Source organism: Barbus barbus (genome assembly GCF_936440315.1).
Source record: "Barbus barbus genome assembly, chromosome: 25".
Lineage (NCBI taxonomy): Eukaryota > Metazoa > Chordata > Actinopteri > Cypriniformes > Cyprinidae > Barbus > Barbus barbus.
In genome coordinates, this window is record NC_136753.1 from 29,175,572 (window position 1) to 29,186,254 (window position 10,683).

Here is a 10,683-nt window from a genome sequence, read left to right on the forward strand (position 1 = left end):
ACGCAAAGGTTTCATTACAAAAGTCCATTTATCAGGTTAACTCAGCTGGTTGTGGAACTAATCAACTGCTTAAAGGCTGATCGGAATGAAAACACATGATTAGATGGGTCTTGATATGAATTTATATGTGTCCAGTCTATGGAAGCATGCTTTGGTAAATTATAAGAATAATAAGATTAAAGAGTTGAAATTATGACATAAAGATACAAAATTATGACAAATTTAAATTATTAGAAAAGTCAAAATTCTAACACAATTACGAGAAAAAGGCCAGAATAAGACAATCACAACCATGAGATAAAGTTGAAAGTTAGAGATGAAAAGACACAATTATGAGATAATCAATTGAGAAAAGATAAAAAAATATGATCAAATCATGGTGATGAGAAAAGTCTAAATTCTGACATATCGAGTCAAAATTATGAGATAAACTAAAAAGTATGTAATAAAAAGACAAATGTATGAAATAAACAGTCGGAATTATGACAAAGTAAAAAATAAATTAATTAAAATGTTTATATGAGATAAAAAGTTGAAAAACGTAATTCATATTTCTGAATTAGTATGTCATAATTTCAGCTTTGTATCTCACAATTATGAGATATGATAAATATATGAGTATATATGAAATAAAAATCGTAATTTTATGACATACTTTTTTTTAATCAACGCATTATTTTTTTCTCTCCCATACTAATGCCTCCTTTTTCACCTTCCTTTTATTTTCCATGACAAACAACTAAATAACTAAATAGTACGTGATGAAATAAATTTGTATAAAAAGCTCGCACTGGCCTTTTACATCTTGCAAGAAACCCAAAGACACTTTTCTATGTGGCACTGAAAACATGATAAAAGCCCTGGAGGAGTAAAAAGTCCCCAAAAAAACACTTATATGGTCCTTCAGCCAACACTCACTAACCTGCAACCACACTCATCGTCGTTTCCACCGGCGCTTGAGTAACACCTACAGAACTCTGTGCTGACCGGCGCTGTCTGTATCGTGCTGCGGCCGCTTCACGCTCCCCGCTGGCTCACAGATGCTTCTGCTTTCAGAAGCACACACACACACACACACACACTCATAAGCGCAGACATACAGACACATCCTCACTGCAGGCCCTTGACGGCTACCTCAAGTTCATCACCCCTGCCAGGACGACCAACGCCAGCCTTTAGCACCATATGGTAAATCACGTTCACACTGGGCAGAGGCAGAATGACAGATTTAGCGCGGCAGAAACAGAAACATTCTACAGTAATGGGATATTAGATGTGGAACCGTCAAATATCCAATAACGGGTCAGTGAACTGGCCTTCTGGTGAAGTATAGATAGCGCACGGCTGCTGTTCCAGAAAAACTGCTGGGCAAAACAGCATCTATCTACAAAGTCCCTCGCAGGAGGCGTTTGTTAACCGTCTGCAGCGGGAGCCTTACAAAGACTAGAGGGGAGGAATGGTTACACAAAACCACAAAGACAGAAATAGCATCTGCAGGAACATATATAATTCTGGAGCGGTGTACAATGTAATATTTTTTGCATTATTACTCTCTCTTTTTGAAATAAGCTGCAGGGAAGGTCGTTAAATAGAGAGATAAAATTTATAGCATTTTCATGAATCGGTTTACGAAGAAAAGTAAGAAAGCACCTAGCAACTGGATGGATGGATGGATGGATGGATGGATGGATGGATGGATGGAGTCAGATGATAGATAGATAGATAGATAGATAGATAGATAGATAGATAGATAGATAGATAGATAGATAGATAGATAGATAGATAGATAGATAGATAGATAGATAGATAGATAGATAGATAGATAGATAGATAGATAGATAGATAGATAATCCCGGAAACCAACCAAAACAAACGTTTTGCATGCACAAGCAACATTTTCTTTATAAAAAATCATAACTTTAGCATGCACAATAAGCATTTTCTTAATAAATCTAAAAAACCCACGTTTTGCATGCACAAGCAGCATTTTCTTTTGTTAAATAAATATTAAATCAAATAAGTTTTGCATGCACAAGCAACATTTTTGCATGCATAAACAGCAAACACTTAGCATTTAATAAAAAACATTTAAAACTGCGCATGCAACAGCCTGGCATTCACCCAAAACACACACATTTTTCATGCACAAGAAGAAACACTTTTTATTTTCCTCATAAAATTCTAGTTTGTAACATCAATTACTCTCTCTAGACTCAAGTGCAATATGAAACTGTCCATTTTCTGCTTCATCCATTTTTTTCAATAGCACCATCCTGGCAACCACCCAAAACACAAGTTTAGCATTTTCTTTATAAAAACATAAACATATAGTTTTAACATCAATACGAAACTGCTAAAGATCCATTTTTTGGTTTGAAACTTCTCTGAAAACCACTTTTTAAATCTCTGACCTCTCTCTTTCTCATTTCGCTCTTTCATTTGATAGGACAAATGAGTAGATTAAGGGACGCACTCTGCAAATGTAAATCAGCCCTGGAAAGATCAAACACAGAGAGGCGGTTTCGCCCATCGGTCCACAGCGTTTAACTCCATATCTGAATTGAGAGCGTTACAGTGATTCCTCATAAAACCCTCCAAGAATCAAGAGTGAAATTTGCCTAAACACTCCTCTATCTCTCCATCACATTATCTTTCTCTCTCTCTGACTGTCTGAATCCATAAAAATCCGATGAAATTGTCAAATATTTCTACTGAATGTTGTGGAAAATTGCAAAACAAAGCAATGCAATGCAATAAAATAAAGCATACTTTTAAGTAATATATATTTATTTATTTTTATTTTTTTGCAATGCAATACAATAAAATATTAAAAAAAAAATTGTTTGTTTTTTGCAGTGCAGTGCAAAGCAATGCAATAAAGTAATATAAAATAGCACACGAACAAGTGTCACAGCGACAACTTTTGCACAACTCAAGCACTGTTTACTTGAGAAAATGTAAAAATGTACTATATTTTGCATGTGCACACATATTATTCCTTTCATTTGACACTTAAATAAATCAAACATGATTTTTTTCCCCTCGGCAGACTGTAAAATAAGGTGCTTCTGTATTTAACCATTCATTATAAATGGAAACGGCACACCAGCCAAAACTCCATCAGGTATTTCTCATTCGCTTGCACACAGCACAGAGAACATAGACTAATGCTTGCTGAAATATGAGCTATGAGATCCTTTTTATTAGGCGCCTGTCTGAAATAATTTACCTCTCTCTTTCATAAACTTTTGCAGTGCTTAACCACCTCAGCGAAGAAAAATATATTTAGTCGTTAAAAGTCTGTTACAAAAAGTGGCTGTAAAATGAAGGCTTGACCACTGAAGAATACAGGGCAGCAGAGGTGCTGATTTCATGTAAATCTGAGAATAACCCACTCGCACGCCTCGTAAAGATGAGAGCAGGTACTGAATATTCAGCTGTGTAATTGCTTAGTCAACAGACGTGGTTAAATGGAATATTCTGCCATTGTTTGTATGTGCAGTTAAACACAAAACATCATTATTTTGGGAAAAATAATAATTATTATTTTTATTTTATTTTATTAATATTCTCGCATTTTAATTAATTTATTATTATTATTATTAATATAATAAAATAATTAAAAAAAACTCAATTTTTATTATGTTTTCTATTATTAAAAATAATAATAAAATCCCATGACATATTGTTGTTTGGGAAAATAACAGCACAACAATATGTAGGTATTAGCTATAGATCTGATGAATATGTGATGCACATCTTGTTTGACGGAATTACAGAAATCTGCATGATATTAAGATTTCAAACAGGACACAGTTTCTCCAGCTGGAATCATTTGCCATCATTCCTGAAATCCTGCAAGATTTTTAAGTAAACTTTTTGTAGTAACTATTAATGTACCAGTAGCATACTTGTAAGTGTACTATTTCAATACTAATTGGTATAAAATTGGCCCACTTTTTAGTTCATGAAAGCATACTTTTAAATATACTTCAAGTGTAAGAGTAGTACACTATTTGAGTGCATAACTAGTGTACAACTAGTACTGCAACTATACAAGTGAACGTAGATATAATGATAGTTTAAGCACATTTTTAGCTTATGAAAGTTTACTTTGAAGTACACTTTGTTAACTACTAGTTAAGTCGTTTTTATACTGCAAGCATACTTGAAAGTGAACTTAACATGATGTAAATAGTTCACTATTTATATATTTTCATAACTACTAATATAAATTGTATCTGTTTCGTTGTGGGTTATCACTGTGTACCAATAAGATCAGGTTCAGTTCAACATGTTTTATTTACTATAAACTATGTGAACAAGTATTTAATAGGCTAATCACTCAAAAGAGAGAGCACAACTACAAGACAAGTAAAATACTTAATTATATTTATAAGCACATCTCAATCAAAAGATTGTGTACAAGTGTAAGACAGATATAGACTAGTATAGATAGTGAGACAGATATAGATAGTGTAATTTGAAGTATATTTCATCCTTACAAAAAAGTTACGTGGCATTGCCATGGTAAAGTGATGATCATCAAATAATACTGTGGTAATATGTCCAAAAAATATATTAATACCATGGTACTTTTTGTAACAGAGAGCTGCTGGAGTGGATATGCTGATTTGTAATTCTTCATGGCCCAAATCACTAAACACCCTCCAAATGTCCATTCAGCACTTCCATGCTTCAACAGACAATTTATAACAGGTAAGAGAGTGTTTTAATTATTCTTACTCTGTGAAACTTCTGTCTGATTGCTTTTTCCTCTGATCCTTGTAAAAACATCTTTTTGCCTATTACCCAATTAAAATGGGGCTAAGAGGTTGAACAGCGAAACGTACAAGGAGCCCCGGAGGATTGCGTCCACCTATGAAAACTGCAACTGGATTTCAGAAGATTTGATTTGGATTTAGACTTCATGCTTCACAGTCTGTTCTAGGGAGACCGGGCTGCTTTGAGTCTAATTTCAGACCACTAAGAAAATGGATTTTCCATACTGCTGAATGTACTGTAGTCTGAAACCTTTGAGGCAAAGATTTGGTTTGCACCTTGTCAATTTTTCCCACATGAGATAGGACATCTATTAATCTTAAATGAATATATTCTTCCTAAACACTAATAGCAAGTAACTTACTATAATTTTGCCGTCATCGTGTCCCTGGATCAACATACTGCAGTGCAAAAAAAATGCAATGCAAAGCCAGAAAATAAAACTAAATAAAAACAAAATATTAAGTAAAATATACTTTTTTTTGCAATGCAATGTAATAAAATAAAATTAAAATAGACATAATTTTAAGTAAAATATTTTTTATTCCTTGCAATGCAATGCTGTTTAATTAAATAGATTTTATTTTAATGAATAGAATAAAATATATGAAATCAATGAACCAATATCAATAAAATAATAAATAAATAAATATAATAAATAAATTAAATAAAATATAATATAATAATAAAAAAAATGTATTAAAAAAAACAGGAATAATTTTAAGTAAAATATAATTTCTTATTTTTTGCAGTGAAGTACAATGCAGTGTAATGAAATTAAATGCAATGAAATGCAATGCAAGGCAATGCAATGAAATAGGCATGGCTTAAATTAAAATATAATTTCTTATTTTTTATTGGTGAAATATAACCTGTTTATGTTTCTGTGAGATTCACCTGTTTCTAAATCACAGTCAGTTCAGTCAGGTAATATGTAAATGTCCAAGCACATGTTCCCCTATGATATCCTTGGCGAATTTGTCTTAAATGTGTTTGACAGAAACATTAACCTCAATGTCAAGGCTCAGATTCACTACATGCAGTGAAAATATGCCTGAGATGAAAAAAATCACCCCGTTTAAATAATAAATGAGAGTCCTCGCTCGACCTTTCTCCTCGGGTTGCGGGAGGTGATGTATGGTGCCCCGGCGGGGACACGAGGTACGGCTGGCTAAGCCTTGAACTGAGGCAGTCAAAGGAAGCTGATGAAAAGCAGAGCTGAAAGAAACAGGTCCTCTAACAAAAAGCCTCAAGTCTGAGTGAGATCGACTTTATCTCCTACGAGTAGGAACATAGTCGTTCCGAAAGTAACTGCGGCGGTCAGACACAAGATTAGGAAGAGAGAGTGAGGGAACTTAAAAAGACCAGGTTAAACCAGGTTGGATGATCTTTAGTATTTTCATCTGCTACATCACTGTATCTAGCCACAATCGCAGTACTTGTAGAGAAAGTAAGTGTAATCAAATAACTTTAGCTAGCGCAGTCCATCTCCCATCATGCATCTGGAAATCAAGTACTTTACAGCAGGGGTGTCAAACTTAGTTCCTGGAGGGCCGCAGCCCTGCAGAGTTTTGTGTTTCAACCCTGCTCCAACACACAATCCATGTAGTTTTCAAATAAGCCTGAAGGACTTGATTAGCTGGATCAGGTGTGTTTAATTACGGTTGCATCTAAACTCTGCAGGGCTCCGGCCCTCCAGGAACTGACTGTGGCTTTGTCCAAATTCAGGGTCCGCATCCTCCTTAGGATCCTTCCTACCTGGTTGAAGGAGGAGGGATCCTCCGACGTCCGCAAAACCCGGAAGTCGGTGTTTGTGAATTTGGACAGCCTACCCTTCTTTCAGTTCCCTCCCTTACCTGTTGCTCATATCCTGTCGCCTAGCAACCGTGACAGCGCCAAGCAAGAAGCGGGAAAATGGACAAACAAAGAGTTATTCTCCTCATTTGAATTATTTTGGAAGAAATAAAGCAATTAAATAAATTAAATACTTTCTTTGCTCGTTGTCGGAGAGTTTTTTATATCAGACACATCCAGGTAAGCTATTATATTTTTATAAGCCTATTTTTATTTGTTTTTAAGTATTCTACTAATTTCTCCTACAAATTCATTGAGCCGAAGCATAAACTTTAGCTTGTTTTGTCAAAGAAACTCCTCTCCCACTCCGCTACCGCTCGCTTCGTCCGCCATTACGCTCTGCCGAAAATAATTATGGGATAGGTAGGACGGGAAAGGATCCACCACACCCATCCTTCCAGTTCGGGGAAAAGGAGGACGTATTTGTGGGCCGCATTTGAAGGATCCTACGAATTTGGACAGCCTTCGTCGCGGCGCTGTGACGTAACATCCTTCAAATGAGTACTCCGAAGGATGCAGACCCTGAATTTGGACACAGCCTTTGATACCTTTTACACTCAATGATAAAAAGCCATTTGCGACCCAATTTACTTCGACAATCTGACATATTTTCAAATGAAACATGGTATTCAACAAATAAAAATAGGTGATAATTAATTAATTAATTAATCAATCATAATAAAAAAATACAAATATAATAAAATAACTAAAAGTTTAAGTGGGTTTTTTATTTAGACTAAAATCAATATCACTCTTTATTCTTTTTTGTTGTTGTTCTTGTCTTTTAATAATTGTGCAATTAATATAATAATAATAGTAATATCACATTAAAATAAAATAAATAAATAAACATGTCCTATTTTTGTATTGCTTTCCACAGCTTTACCTATTCCCCTCAGAAATTTGTCTTAAATTCATCTCATTTACAAATGATAAATGGCTGACAAATAATTTCATCCATAAAGAGTTGATTGGATTGTGAAAATATGTTTTTATACCATGAACAGAACGAGATCTGAATGTCAATTTTCTAAAACAACACCTAAATTGTTCTTTGACTACTGCTTAACATTATCCAAAAGCTACACGACCTTTGAAGTTATTTCAGAAGCACAGCAAGTTACTGCATTTAGATGAAAGATGAATCATTCTCTATAAAACTAGAAACATGCATAAAGACAGTAAGCCCATTTTGATTTCACTTTGACTTTAAAGTAAATAATGACTCGTTTATAAGTACTGTATCATTTAATAACAGTGTTTTTGTCATTCATTTGCCGGCACTGAAACCTTGCATGTCTTTTTATGGTCTACCACCTGTTCTGCGAGTGTCTGGAGTGTTTTAATTAAACTCTGTTGGCGTTGATCTGACACCGAGTTATAAAGGACCCACCGTTCACTACAGTATGATTCCATATTGATAAATAAATAATGAAAGCGTCCGGCTGCACATTTCTCTCCTTCTCCCAGCTAACCTTTGAGCAACAGTGAAATGTTTCTCTAATCACTCATTACACTGCTCAGTATTGAATTTCTGTTGCAACGTTCTCGCTGTGCATAGAGGCGGCCAATTAATCCAAACCCCCGACCGCAGCCCACAAAGACAATAGCAGACAGAGAGACACTTGCTAAGGCGATTAATGCAGCGCGGGCCGCCCGAGAGGGGTTTGGTGACAACGTCCAGCTCTCTGAACATCACATGGCCTAATGCCGCCCCTCAAAACCTCGTCCAACCAGGTGCATGAGATGCTAAGCTGCTTTTTGTTAAAGACTTCACACAAGTTAGAAAGTGATTCATTAGGATACAATTAGCTCTTTGTTAGGTGGAAGTGTGCAGCTGTCACAGAACGACTTTAATTGCAAGTTTTAACAGTGCCGGTTTAACATTGCAGAGGCCGTGGATAGCGTACACTAATTTATCTCAGGTTAATGACTCCATTAGTTTAAATGCAATGAGGTTTAATCATTTCCAGCTTATCGTACTTCGCCATCTAATTATTATTACTATTATTATTTTTATTCGAATTATTATTATTATTATTATTTATTATTATTATGATTATTTATTTATTTATTTATTAGTAGTAGTAGTATTAGTAGTAGTAGTAATAAAAATAATGTAATTATTAAATTTAAAGTGGGTTTTGTTCTTTACACTAACAAACAAATGTATTTTTTAATTTTTTATATATGCATGTATGCATGTATGTGTGTGTGTATATATATATATATATATATATATATATATATATAAACACACACACACACACACATATATATATATTTATAAACACACACACATTCAGAATATATACTGTATGTGTGTGTCTTTATATATACAAAATAAATATACACAGCACACACATATTGTGTAAACACATTTTTTTATTTTGGATATATACACTAGTGTTCGGCTAACAGACTTGTCACAACACTTTTAGGCTATATTGTTGCTCTTTTATTGATTTGGATTGCTTCTATTGTTCTCATTTGTAAGTCACTTTGGATAAAAGCATCTGCTAAATGACTAAATGTAAAATAATTCCCTAAAATAGCACAATAACACTAACAAACATATTCAAAACATTTTTAAAGAAAATAAAATATAACTTTGCGGAGTCCATAAAACTACTGCACAACAGGAATCATGTTAAATGTTAAAAGCATAATTTAGGCCACTTCTCTAATGTTAAAAAAGCTTTTGAGGCTACTGGGAGCAATGCTGTCCTAAAACAACGATCATTATGATTCGAGCAAACATGCTAGCTAACTCTTGCTGACATTCATTACCAACCAAGGGCATGCATGGCCATAAATCTTATCCAGCCTCGACAACCAGCCCGTAGCACCATCTCTAACATACCTACCGACATCTTATAATTAAAAGGTGGAGAAAAACATTCCATTAAAAGGATGCGCATGTAGCGCGTTGGCACTCCGACACCGTAGATTTAAAAGGGTCAATTACAAGATGCACAGCACAGAGCGAGAAGCAGCAAACCATTAGCAGTCTGGCACCATCTGTTCTTATAGCAGGACGTCTACATGCTTTGATGCTATAAAACCCTAGTGTGTTTTTTAAGGGTTGCGGTGCTGAGTTAGCGCTCTACTATGCCATAAAGCCGCACGGTGGAGGAAGTACACTGAAGTAAGAGATACTTTAATAGACTACAGGACGGAGGCCAAGACAAAGTAAGATTGAGGAACTGGAGAAGTGACAGTCGGCCTGTTGCTGTGGACTCAGTCGTTCCTGAAATAAGTTCATATTAGATGCTTTCTTTTATCACAATAAAATTTTAAAATTTAAATTATCTCAAAAGCTGATTATTTATTAAGAAATATTACTGATGTCTCCTCATTTGATCATTTAATCCAACACAAGCCAGTTCCTTAAAGGAGTAGTTCACCCAAAATAAAAATTTGCTGAAAATGTACTCACCTCAGGCCATCCAAGATGTAGATGAGGTTGTTTCTTCATCAGAACAGATTTAAGGAAATGTGTCATTGCATCACTTGCTCATCAATGCATCCTCTGCAGTGAATGGGTGCCGTCAGAATGAGAGTCCAAACAGCTGATAAAAACATCGCAATAATCCACACCACTCCAGTCCATCAGTTAACATCTGGAGAAGACAAAAGCTGCGAGACTGTAAAAAAAAAAAAAAAAAAATCCATCAAGACATTTTTAACTTTATACCATAGCTTTTGGTCAAAATATGAGTCCATAATCCATAATAACACTTTAAAAAGTCCATCTCCTGTTGTCCCCTCAAAATGCACCAACATATTTATTTAGAGTTTGGTTTGTAAACGGATTTCTCTCCTGATTCAGACCAGACCACTTTTTCAGTGGAGGAAGCGTTATTATGGATTATGGACTTCCCCTATTTTAATCAGAAGCAATGGTTTTAAGTTAAAATGTCTTATGGTTTTGTTTCTTACAAACATCTTTTGTCTTCTCCAGATGTTAACTGATGGACTGGAGTGGTGTGGATTGCTTGTGGATGTTTTCATCAGATGTTTGGACTCTAATTCTGACGGCACCCA